We start from the raw sequence: 12,427 nt of genomic DNA, 5'->3' as shown, positions 1-12,427 counted from the left end.
CTATCTATGCCCGTTGAGATTTTATATACCTCAATAAGGTCACCCCTCATTCTCCAACGTTCCAAGGAATAAAGTCCTATCCTGGCCAACCTGTCTCTATAACTCAGGCCTACTCATCCTGGCAACATCCTCATAAATCTTCTTTGCACACTTTCCAGTTTAACTAAATCAGGTGGTATCATGTCAGTTGGCTGGGTCAGTTAGGATTGGGTTTCAGGACTGGTAGTGGGGTCAGGTTGAGATTGGCTGAGTGAGTTGTCAATCAGGTTGGGTCAGGATGGTAATCAGGGAGTCTGATGGAGATGCAGGAAATAGTTCTATAGCTATCCAGGAGTTACAACTGGTTTTAATATTTATAATATTTCCTAGGTAATTATCCAGGGAGGTTGGAACCCTCTGAAATTTGCTGCTCAAACTCGGAGTTAGAGACTTCTTCAGAAGATCCTGAATGTAAGGTAGTTTCCCAACGAAAGTTAAGCTTCCTGGGCAACTCCCTCATAACCATTATATCGGGACTTCCAAGGGATCCCAATGCGTATATTTGTCTATATGCCTGGTCTCTGTTGAAAGATCAGAATCAATATTACTCTGATGAGTACGGTTGTGCTTTTAAGTAAATTCTTGAGATACATTGGCCAGACTTTACAAGGGGCTGTCAAGGCTGGATAGGCCTGAAAATGTGAAGGGAACCCTGTCATTTCAGCTTCATGTTACATTCTTATTTCCATGGGGCTCTGCAGGAGATGGCAACATTGTACCCAACTGGCTGCAGCAGGTCACCAATTAAGTTCCCTTGGCAACTTAATGAAGAACACTTGCCTGATGCCGGCTGGATTTTCCAGTTTAAGTACGAGGTACCCATCAAGCCAGGAGGCCAAGTAGTTAGAGACCAGAAGCTCTATTCATTGGGAAAAGCACCCTGCTAATAAACATCCACAGCCACAGTACTGCCTGTTATTGTGAGGGTATCTCTACTTCCCTCTAACTCTAAACCTTTTGGCCCATCTTATCTCCCTCTTTTGTGGTAGTTCCAGAAATGGATGCATCCTATCACCACTCTTACATAGTTTAGCAGTGTTCATCTAAATTGGGGCCACCAATTTGGCAGTATTAGGTTGCCTCCTATTGATCCTCCCAACTTTGGAACCTGGATGCTGCCTTAATTGGTCCAGGCTCCATAAGGTGGACACTTAATGAGTTGATTCCTTCAAAATGTACCTCAGTTCTCACCGTCAGCATTTCCAGGTTTCATCTCAACAGCTGCATTGGTATCTGGGAATGAATAGTTTGCCTTATGTGTTTTGTAGATTCTTGAATCTATGTCCTGACTTACCCACCTATCACACTGCATCTAAGCTGTCTTCCTGCCACCTATTTCCCCATCCACGATAATGAGAACTTCTGTCTGAATGAACCTTTACAACCTTTCAATGTTTACTCTTCAAGTTTCAATTTACAGTTTCAGCCCAGGATAGAAGTAATGAAGAATTAAATTCAATATCAGGAAAGGAAAACAATACTATGTCAATGACTTAAACAGATAGTGCTGTCTGTTGAAACGTCTTGACATGTATAAATTGAGGCATACACAATCATTCATTTATTTCTGAAGTAGTTTATTAATAATATCAGTGATTCATCATTCCAGTGGCCTTTTTTTTTGAAAACTGCAACCCTCATGTTGAAGTGAAAAGATTCGAGGGGCTAATATTGTAGTTTTTCCATACTGGATTTATTTTGTAACTTTCCCACTGAGATCTGGGCAAGTTCAGATTAGACCCCAGTTTCAAACACATTTAACTGGAATTGGTGGAGAAAAACTGGCCAGACAGTCATGAATAGTCAACCCAATCCAATCCAGTCCCTACTAGCGGGTTAGGTTAAAAGTCTAGACTTATGAAGCAGATTGTTCCATTGATAACTAACTCAAAACATATCAGTGTGCTAACAATGATTCATTAATTAAGAGATGCTACAGAAATTAGCATAAACTACATTGTTGGCGAAGGCAATTTGTATTTCATATAAAATTGAAACCGAAAGATAGTTATTGCTTCTTATTTCCTGGAAGAGGGGATATTTTTGCAGCCGACCATGGCTATTTAGTCCATACCTCTTATCAGCATTGTCAGAAAAATTAAGTATTTTTCAATATCCTTTCAGTGCAGTAACGACAATTATTTACCGAGGAACACAGCCAGAGAAGGTTATACCGTACTGCTGTTAACAATCTCTATCACTGGCACTGATAGAAACTGTGAACCTAATGACAGCATTCTCAACTTCAGAATGGCCTTTCATAAGAGACAGTGGCACCTTCATATCGTTCCAAAGTGCTGCGATGCACGCAACACTGCAATCCACGTAGTACATATAAATATTACCTATGGCGCAATATTCATTTTCCCTGGTCAAAATGAAACGTTGTAAATTGCATTTTTATTTGTGCCCTTTTCAGGATTTACTGCAGGATGCAAGGAGCCATTTTCTCCACAAAAGGTTTTAAAAAAAAACCCTCAATGCAGTAATAAACCAAACCTTTCAAAAGGATTAATAGATTCACTACAAATGTGAAAAAAGGCTGTCCATGGCATTCTGTTGCTCAGCTCTACTCAGTGTTATTTTCCAGTTCTTATCCACGAAGAAAAATCTTCCACATTGCAACTAATAAAGACACCCAGATTGAACACATTTTAGGTTGATGCATGATTTGCAAATATAATTCGAATAATTACAGCAAAGAGATGATATCTTTCTTTTCCTCATGCAAAGAACAAATTGCACCTGTATGAAATACAATTTTCTTTTAGATAGACAAGCAGGACTTGTTATTATAGCAGGTCCAAATTAAAATTGCATCTTCTTTCATACTTCTGACAGTGAATGAGACAGTTTCAAAACTCATTTTCTATAAAATCTAATTGATTATATTCACTCAACAGACTGCCATGCGCCTCGTCAGAGGCAATGAAATGTGGCTATTCTGTGACTGCATAATTTAATACGTTATCTCTGTAACAGTACACAGTAAACACAGATTGTAGCAAGGCATGAGTCTTCATTTGTTTGTAAATAGCCTCGAGACTATAGCTATACGAAGATGGAGAACATATGAAAACATCATTACTGACATATTTCCTAACCTCTGGGTGCCTGCTGCTATAGTCTAGTAGAAAATATACTGAAATGGTTTGCACCAAATTTTTAAGTTATTTTCTGTCAGAACTGATTTCATCCACCAACAGGCACAGCTATAACGCCCAAATAAGATAAAATAGCTACATAACACAAACATTTAAAGTCACATTTGCTGTTGTTGCATGATACATTCTGCAAAAATATACATGATTTTGTAGCATAATTAGAGGAAAATATTGTGTTTGGTGTGCAACATAAACATAGTGTTATCAAAAAAATTTGACTTTTCGGAGCTACAAAAAAATGTTCCAACTTCCACTTCCAGGTCCTCACATATTTTGGAATATTCCCAGGATTTTCCATGTTTTATGCAGGAGAGGCACAAAATGTTTGGGGTATGAGAGGTAAGTGGCACAAATATCATGTTAATAAAAATAGATTGTCATATATGTAATTTCCATTTGATTGTCATATCTGAGATCTTTCAGGAAGTAAAAATAATTTTACGACAAATACTCATACAAATAGGCTGTTTTATCACCAGATCATGCTGAGCAAAACTCGTGAAATCATCAATAAATGAGAATCAGTGTGAGATTAAATTAACATCATTGTAAAAGGCACTGAAACTCAAATCTGTATCTCTCAGTTGATTTACACCTTTATGGAAGTTATACATTGGGTTGAAATTCACCTGCAGATCATCCAGTTTGAAAAAATAACAATGGAACTAGACTCTGGAATATAGACTGAATTATATTTCAAGAGTTGTTTCTGAGCAACAAAACACAGATAAGGAAGAAAACAGATTTATAAGTAAGAACTGGAAGACATTCCCTCTCTATCTATCTCTCTCTCACACACACACACACACAGACACACCCACAAAACCTCAAAGTCAGTATCCAGTGAAAAACTAACTTGAAAAAACAACAATTCACTGAGAACTTCAGAATATTTGCAAACTTTGCCATTGCTACAAAAATGAAGCAATAGCTAAAAGGCCAACCTTCAGGTCAATTTCTCCACTCAAGGAATCTAAGAATTTTAAACAATAATTGCTTTTATCTTCCTGTCTATACAGGACATTAAATATCTCCCTTCTTTTTAAGTTTATTATCTGTTTGTGTGTGCATTTGAAGTTATATTTTTATTATTTTCTTCAGGAAGTGGGTACTAAAATTCATCATCCTTTCATTCAAGAAAACCTTATAATTTGGTTCCTACATTTTTATCTAATTAATTATGTTTTAACTGAACTGTGATAGCTGCACGCTAAACAAAATGATCTAACCAAGAGAAGATTAAAAAAAGGGAAACCGTTCACTCCCTTCTCAACTGATTATAACAAGAGCAATAAAATAGGAAAGGCAGCAGCGCGACTTTATTGTCTAAGTATTAGTTCCAATCTCTAGTCTTTACAGCTTCATGGCTTTCAAGGATTCAATTTGCTGTGTTTTTATCTGATTATTTATTGTTAAACAGAGTGCACATAACCTAGTCACAACCATCGGACATAAGTGCCATATCTTCAGTGATGCTAAGAACATGCTTTGCATTATTTTCTTATGCTAAAACAAAAACTCAAGTTATGTTTTATAAAACAGGCTTATTAATAGAACATTAAAAATATAACTTTTGAAGATACATTGTGTTTTGTTATCAACACATTTGAAAAATGCCATGCTATGCTTTGGCACATCTGGTTGATAATGGAGAATCACTCAAAGGTAAACATTTCAGCAGCTTAAAGTTAAAATGATTAGTTGTGAATTGAGTCTTGTTGCTAAAATCATCTCTAGATCTTTTCTGCCCCTTTTCTTTCTTTACCCACCATCAACAGACACATTTCAACCAACTAGTTCCCAATTTCAAAAATTTCTAGTGGAACAGTCCCCACGCTCCACGCCATAAAATCCCAAAATATGACTCTAACACCAAATACTCCTCTTATATTTTCCTTCTTTTGCTTACGTTACATTTTTGTTATGCCATTTTGAAGAATCTCAGAGCCCTTTTCTTACATTAAAGGTGCCAGAGAAACAATTTAGATTCCATTAGAATTATTGTTGACCTCAGTAAAAGCAGCAAGAATTCCATGTACTCATTTGCTTCATCATACACTCCCAGAAACAGGAGGCTTCATAGCTTTCAGAGCCATAGGGTCATATAGCATGGAGACAGACCCTTTGGTCCAAACAGTCCACTCTGGCCATGTTCCTAAACTAAACTAGTCTCACCTGCTTGCTTTGGCCCATATCCCTCCAAACCTTTCCCATTCACGTACTTAGCCAAATGTCTTTTAAACATTGTAACTGTACCCTCATCTATCACTTTCTCTGGAAGTTCATTCCACATAAGATCCACTCTGTGTAAAAAGTTGCCGTTAAGTCCTTTTTAAATCTTTCTCCTCTCACTTTAAAAATATGCTCCCTAGTTTTGAACTTCCCCACCCAAGGGAAAAGACCCTTCCTTACACCTTATCCATGCTCCTCATGATTTTATAAACCTCAATAAGACCATCCCTCATTTTCCTACGCTCCAGGGAAAAACAACCCAGCCTTGCCTGTCTATTTTTATATTTCAAACCCTCCATTCCCAACAACACCCTGGAAAATCTTTTCTGAACCCTTTCCAGTTTAATAATATCCTTCCACATATTCATTAACTTCATCACATACTCCCAGAAATAGGCGACCAGAACCTGGGTGCAGTACTCCCGAAAAGGCCTCACCAACATCCTGTACAACCTCAACATGACATTCCAACTCCTATACTCAAAGGTCTGAGCAACGAAGGCAAGCGTGCTAAACACCTTCTTAACCACCCTACCTACCTTTGATTTCAAAGAATTGTGTACCTGAACCCCTAGGTCTCTCAGTTCTACAACACTACCCAGACCCTACCATTCATTGTTTAAGTCCTGCCTTTGTTTGCATTACCAAATTGCAAACCTTACATTTATCCAAATTGAACTCCACCTGCCAGTCCTCAGCCCATTGACCCAATTGCTCAAGATCTTTGTAATCTTAGATAACCTTTCTTCACTCTCCACCATACCACCAATTTTGGTGTCATCTGCAAATGTACTAACTATGCCTCCTATATTCTCATCCAAATCATTTATATAAATGACAAACAAAAGTGGACCCAGTTCTGATCCCTTTGGAACACCGCTGGTTACAGGTCACCAGTCCAAAAAACAATGTTCTACCACTACCCTCTGTCTCCTATCAAAAAGCCAAACTGGTACTGAATTGGTAAGTTCATCCTGAATCTCGTGTGATCTAACTTTACTAATTAATCTACCATGTGGAAACTTATCAAAGACTTTACTAAAGTCCAAGTAAACATTGTCAACCACTCTGCCCTCAAAATTTCTGGTTACTTCAGTAAAAAAAACAAGCTTGAGCGACACAACTTTCCTTGCACAAAGCCATGCTGACTATGCCTAATCAGTCCTCACCTCTCCAAATGCATATCAATCTTACATTTTAAAATCACCCCCAACAACTTACCTGCCACCATAGTCAGACCCACAAGTCTATAGGTTGTGAGGAGAAGACTGGAAACTTTCTTAAACAATGGCACAACATTAGCACCCTCCAGTCCTATAGTACTTCACCCGTGTTTAGAGATTATACAAATATTTCTGCTAGGGGCCCTGCAATTTTCTCCCAAACTTCCTACAACATTCTGGGATATACTTGATCAGGTCCTGGAGTTTTACCTACCTTTATGTTTTGTAAGACCTCCAGCACTTCCCCATCTGTAATTTGTATCCAGACAGCCAAATTTCCCTGAATCCCATGCCTCCTTACTTTCTGAATGACCCTACAATGGGGAACCTTATCAAATGCCTTGCTAAAATCCATATACACCACATCCACTGCTCTGCCTTCATCGATGTGTTTTGTCACATCCTCTAAGAATTCAATAAGACTTGTGAGGCATGATCTGCCCCTCACAAAGCCATGCTGACCATTTCTAATCAAACTATGCTTTTCCAAATAATCATAAATACTATCTCTCAGAATCCTCTCCAATAATTTGCCCACCACAGAAGTAAGACTGATCGGTCTGTAATTCCCAGGATTATCCCTATTCCCTTTCTTGAACAAGGGAATGACATTTGCCACTGTCCACTCATCTGGTACTACTCCAGTAGACAGTGAGGACACAAAGATCATCGCCAAAAGGGCAGCAATCTCTTTCGTCCCTTCCCGCTGCAACCTTTGGTATATCCCATCTGGCCCAGAGGACTTATCTATCCTCATGTTTTTCAAAACTTCTAGCACATCCTCCTTCCTAACATCAACCTATTTGAGCATATCTGCCTGTTTCATGCTGTCCTCAGAAACGTCAAGGTCCCTCTCACTGGTGGATACTGAAACAAAGTATTCATTAAGGACCTCCCCTACCTCCTCTGACTCCATGCCCAAGTTCTCTCCACTATCCCCGATTGGCGCTACGCTCACTCTGGCCAGCCTCTTGTTCCTCACATAAGCGTAGAACGCCTTGAGGTTTTCCTTGATCTGACCCACCAAGGTTTATTCATACCCCCTTTCTAGCTCTCCTAAGTCCATTCTTCAGTTCCTTCCAGGCTACCTTGTAGACCTCTAGAGCCCTGTCTGATCCTTGCTTCCTAACCTTCTGTAAGCTTCCTTCTTCCTATTGACTAGATGTTCCACATGTCTTGTCATCCAAGGTTCCTTCACCTTACTATCCTTTCCTTGCCTCAGTGGGACTTGTAGCAAGTGCTCCCTAAACAACCACCACATTTCTGTTGTGCATTTCCGGGAGAACATCTGTTCCCAATTTATGCTCCGCAGTTCTTGTTTAATAGCATTGTAATTCCCCTTGCCCCAATTAAATACTTTCCCAAACCGTCTGCTCCTATCCCTCTCCATGACTATAGTAAAGGTCAGGGAGTTGTGATCACTATCACCGGAATGCTCTTCCACTGAGAGATCTGACGCCTGGCCTGGTTCGTTGCCAAGCACCAAATCCAATATGGCCTCCCCTCTAGTTGGCCTATCTACATATTGATTCAGAAATCCTTCCTGGACACATGTGACAAAATCTGCTCCATCCAAACTATTTGCACTCAGGAGGTTCTAGTCTATATTAGGGAAGTTGAAGTCGCCCATGACAACAACCCTATTACTTCTGCACCTTTCCACAAACTGTCTCCCAATCTGTTCCTCAGTTTCTCTGTTGCTATGGGAGGTCTATAGAAAACTCCCAATATAGTGACTGCTCCTTTCCTGTTTCTGACTTCCACCCACACTGATTCAGCAGACAAACCCTCCTCGACGACCTCCCTTTCTGCAGCTGTGATACCATCCCTGATTAGCAATGCCACTCCCCTGCCTCTTTTACCTTTCTCCCTATTTCTTTTGAAACATCAATACCCTGAAACATCCAACAACCATTCCTGTCCCTTTGTTATCCAAGTCTCCGTAATGGCCACAATATCATATCTCCAAGTACTGATCCATGCTGTAAGTTCGTCACCCTTATTCCTAACACTTCTAGCATTAAAATAGACACATTTCCACCTGTTGCACTGACTACAACTTTGCCCTATCACTTGGCTATCCTTCCTCACAGATTCTCTGCATGCTGTATCTACCTGTACACCAGCTACCCCATCCTCTGATCCTTAGCTCCGGACCCCATCCCCCTGCCAAACTAGTTTAAATCCTCCCGAAGACCTCTAGCAAACCTCCCACCCAGGATATTGGTGACTCTCCAGTTTAGGTGCAACCCGTCCTTCCTGTACAGGTCCCACCTTCCCCAGAAGGTATCCCAATGATCCACATATCTGAAGACCTCCCTTCTACACCAGCTCTGTAGCCACGTGTTCAGCTGCTCTCGCTCTCTATTCCTGGCCTCACTCGCCTGTGGCACCAGTAGTAATCCTGAGATTACTACTCTGCTCATCCTGCCTTTTAGCTTCCATCCTAACTCGCGATATTCACTTTTCAGGTCCTCATCCTGTTTCCTAGCTATGTCATTGGTACCAATGTGTACCACAACTTCTGGCTGCTCTCCCTCCCCCTTAAGAATCCTGTAGACTCGATCTGAGACATCCCTGACCCTGGCACCCAGGAGGCAACATACCACCGGGAGTCTTGCTCGGTACCACAGAATCTCCTGTCTGTTCCCCTGAATCTCCTATCACTAATCGCTCCCCTATTCTCCCCGCTTCCCTTCTGAGCCACAGAGCCAGGCTCAGTGTCAGAGACCTGGCCACTACGGCTTTCCCCTGGTAGGTCGTCCCCCCCAACAATATCCAAAGCGATATACTTATTATTGAGGGGAACGGCCACAGGGGATCCCTGCACTGTCTGCCTATTCCCTTTCCCTCTCTCCTGATGGTCACCCAGCTACCTTTGTCCTGTAACTTGGGTGTGACCACCTCCCTATAACTAATCTCTATCACCCCCTCAGCCTCCTGAGTGATCTGGAGTTCATCAGTTCCAGCTCCAGTTGCCTAACACGTTCTGTGAAGAGCTGGAGTTGGGTGCACTTTTCGCAGGTGAAGTCAGAAGGGACACCAGCAGTGACCCCTACCTCCCACATCCTCCAAGAGGAGCATGCAACTGCCTGAGCTTCCATCCCGTCTACTCTAGATTGCCAAAAGAATAAAGAAATAAAAAGCTTACCTTTCCGACCCTCCACACAGTCTTTTTTTTTGGTTAGAGGAGGAGGATGGGTGGGAGACACTACATGGGTAATGTTTCGGGTTTAGTCAATGCCCAAATATAATAGTTCACTTCCTGGCTCGCGCTCTCACCTCTCCCGCCACTGAAAGCAAGAAGGCCACTGACTCACAAGGTAAGTTTTTATAAGGAAAACCTTACCTTCCTGGCTGCCCCCTGGCTCGCGCTCTCACCTCTCCCGCCACTCAAAAAAAAGGGCAGAAATGACTATTATGAGGGGGCATAATTTTAAGGTGATTGGAGGAAGGTATAGAGGAGATATCAGAGGTAGGTTTTTCACACAGAGCGTGGTGGGCGTGTGGAATGCGCTTCCGCAGTGGTAGTGGAGTCAGAAACTTTAGAGACTTTTAAGCAACTCTTGGATAGGCACATGGATGATAGTTAATTTGTAGTGTATGCAGGGTAGTTTGATTTTAGTAGGATAATAGGTCGGCACAACATTGTGGGCCAAAGGACCTGTACTGTGCTGTACTGTTCCATGTTCTATGTTCTATGTAATGTGAACTGTTTTCAAAATATCAATATTTATTTCCCTGATTGCTCAACCTCCATTCCTTTCTCAATAGTAAAAACTGACACAAAATATTCATTTAATATCTCTCCCATCTCCTGAGGTTCAACACAAAGGTCACCTCCTTAATCTTCAAGGGTTCCTCCTCTCTCTCTCTCTCTCTAATGTATTTGTAGAATCTTTTTGGATTACCTTTAACCTTAACTGCCAAGGCTATCTCATATACCTCTTTGCCTTCCTGATTTCCTTCTTAAGAACTCCCCTACATTCTTTGTAGTCTTCAAGAGATTCAATTGATCCCAGTTGTCTTCACTGTAATTCTTTGATATTCTTGACTAGTACCTCAAAATTTTTATTCATCCACTGTCCCCTAATATTACCAGCCTTGTCTTTCTCTCTAACAGGAACATAATGCTTCTGAATTCTTGTTATCACATTTTTGAAGACCTCCCACTTGTCAGTCATCTCTTCATCTAATAACAGTGTACACCAATCAACTTTTGAAAGTTCTTACTTCATAACCTTAAAATTTGCCTTACTTCAATTAAGAACTTTAACCTTTATAGAGGACTTATCCTTTTCCATAGCTGTTTTAAAACTAATTTTGATCACTAATCCCAAAGTGTTCCCCAACCAACACTTCATAAATGCTTTACCATCCAAACGTTTAATGCTATGGAAGTCCCAGTCAATGTTTGGATGGTTAAAACTCCATACTATTACAACCTTATTATTCTTACATATGTTTGAGATCTCTCTACATATTTGCTTCTCAATTTCCCTCCGACAATGAAGGGCCTACAGTACAATCCCATCAAGGTGATCATCCCTTTCTTATTTCTAATTTCAACCCATATATTTTCACTAGATGATCCCTCAGGAATATCTTCTATAATTACAGCAGTATTGTTTTCCTTAGTCAAAAATGCTACTCCCCCTCCTCTCTTGCCTCTCCATCCTTCCTATAGAATGCAAAAGCTAGAACATTGAGTTTCCAGTCCTGTCCGTCCCTGAGCCACGTTTCTGTAATAGCTATGAAGTCCCAGTAATCTATTTGTAATGAAATAATTAATCTAATTGTAATCTATCCAGGCTAAAAAATTCAAATATTACCAGCAGATACACAAAAGACCATGTATCTGGTATTAATTTTGAAATAATTTAAGTCAGTTATCTACAAAGTAAAGCCTTGGAATTCCAATCAATGCATAAATGTCCTGTGTATTGAATTCTCATGTTACGCATACAAATCAGAAATTCTGTTAAACATTGCAACCTACTCCAATCGTTCATCTATTCTAGGTATGTATCCATATGTACATAACATAACTTCTCATTTCTATATGCACACAAGTATAATATTCCACCATTTCTGATCAATCCCACTGGTGACCTGATAGATCAGTTAATAAATATGAATCACAAGTCAAACACACACTAAGACAGACTACAGTTTGCTAAATGCCGTGACCAGCTGTTGTTCAAAAACTGACAGGTTTTTTTAGTTATCTCTTTCACTCTTTAAAAACTTAAATGTTAATCATTCTTTGCATGCAATGGAACTTCGTAAGATTGCCTTTTGTTGTGTTTGCATGCATGAATTTTAAAGCAATTTTCCAGATTCAATTCTGACTTGGTGCATCTCTTTAAGATTACCTCTCAGTCACCTCCTTTCATGTCTTCACACTTCATCTCTGGATGGTACTGTGTTTACAACTTTCACATTTCTGAAAACTTTTCCAGAAAATGTTCAGCTTTACAATTTGTCTCTTCCATCTGCGTTAAAATGTCAAACGAATACTACATGATAAATCACTTTAATGTATTAATTGTAGGTTTATTGAGTGTTTAATCATTTCCAGTGGTTGGCATTAACTGGAATTCACTTGTACTTCTATACACAGGAGCGGACTGAAACTCTGGATGTTGGGTTTGGAAATGTATGTTTGTAATATGTATCTTTGTGAATAAATGCTAATGAAGTGTGTGATTATTACAGTCCAGTTCTATCTCTCACTGCCTGGCTTTCTGGAGTAAAACATATTGGAGG

Source organism: Rhincodon typus, chromosome 16, assembly GCF_021869965.1.
Source record: "Rhincodon typus isolate 14 chromosome 16, sRhiTyp1.1, whole genome shotgun sequence".
In the NCBI taxonomy this organism is placed as follows: Eukaryota; Metazoa; Chordata; class Chondrichthyes; order Orectolobiformes; family Rhincodontidae; genus Rhincodon; species Rhincodon typus.
The sequence above is the reverse complement of the archived record's forward strand: the minus strand, read 5'-3'. Positions refer to the sequence as shown.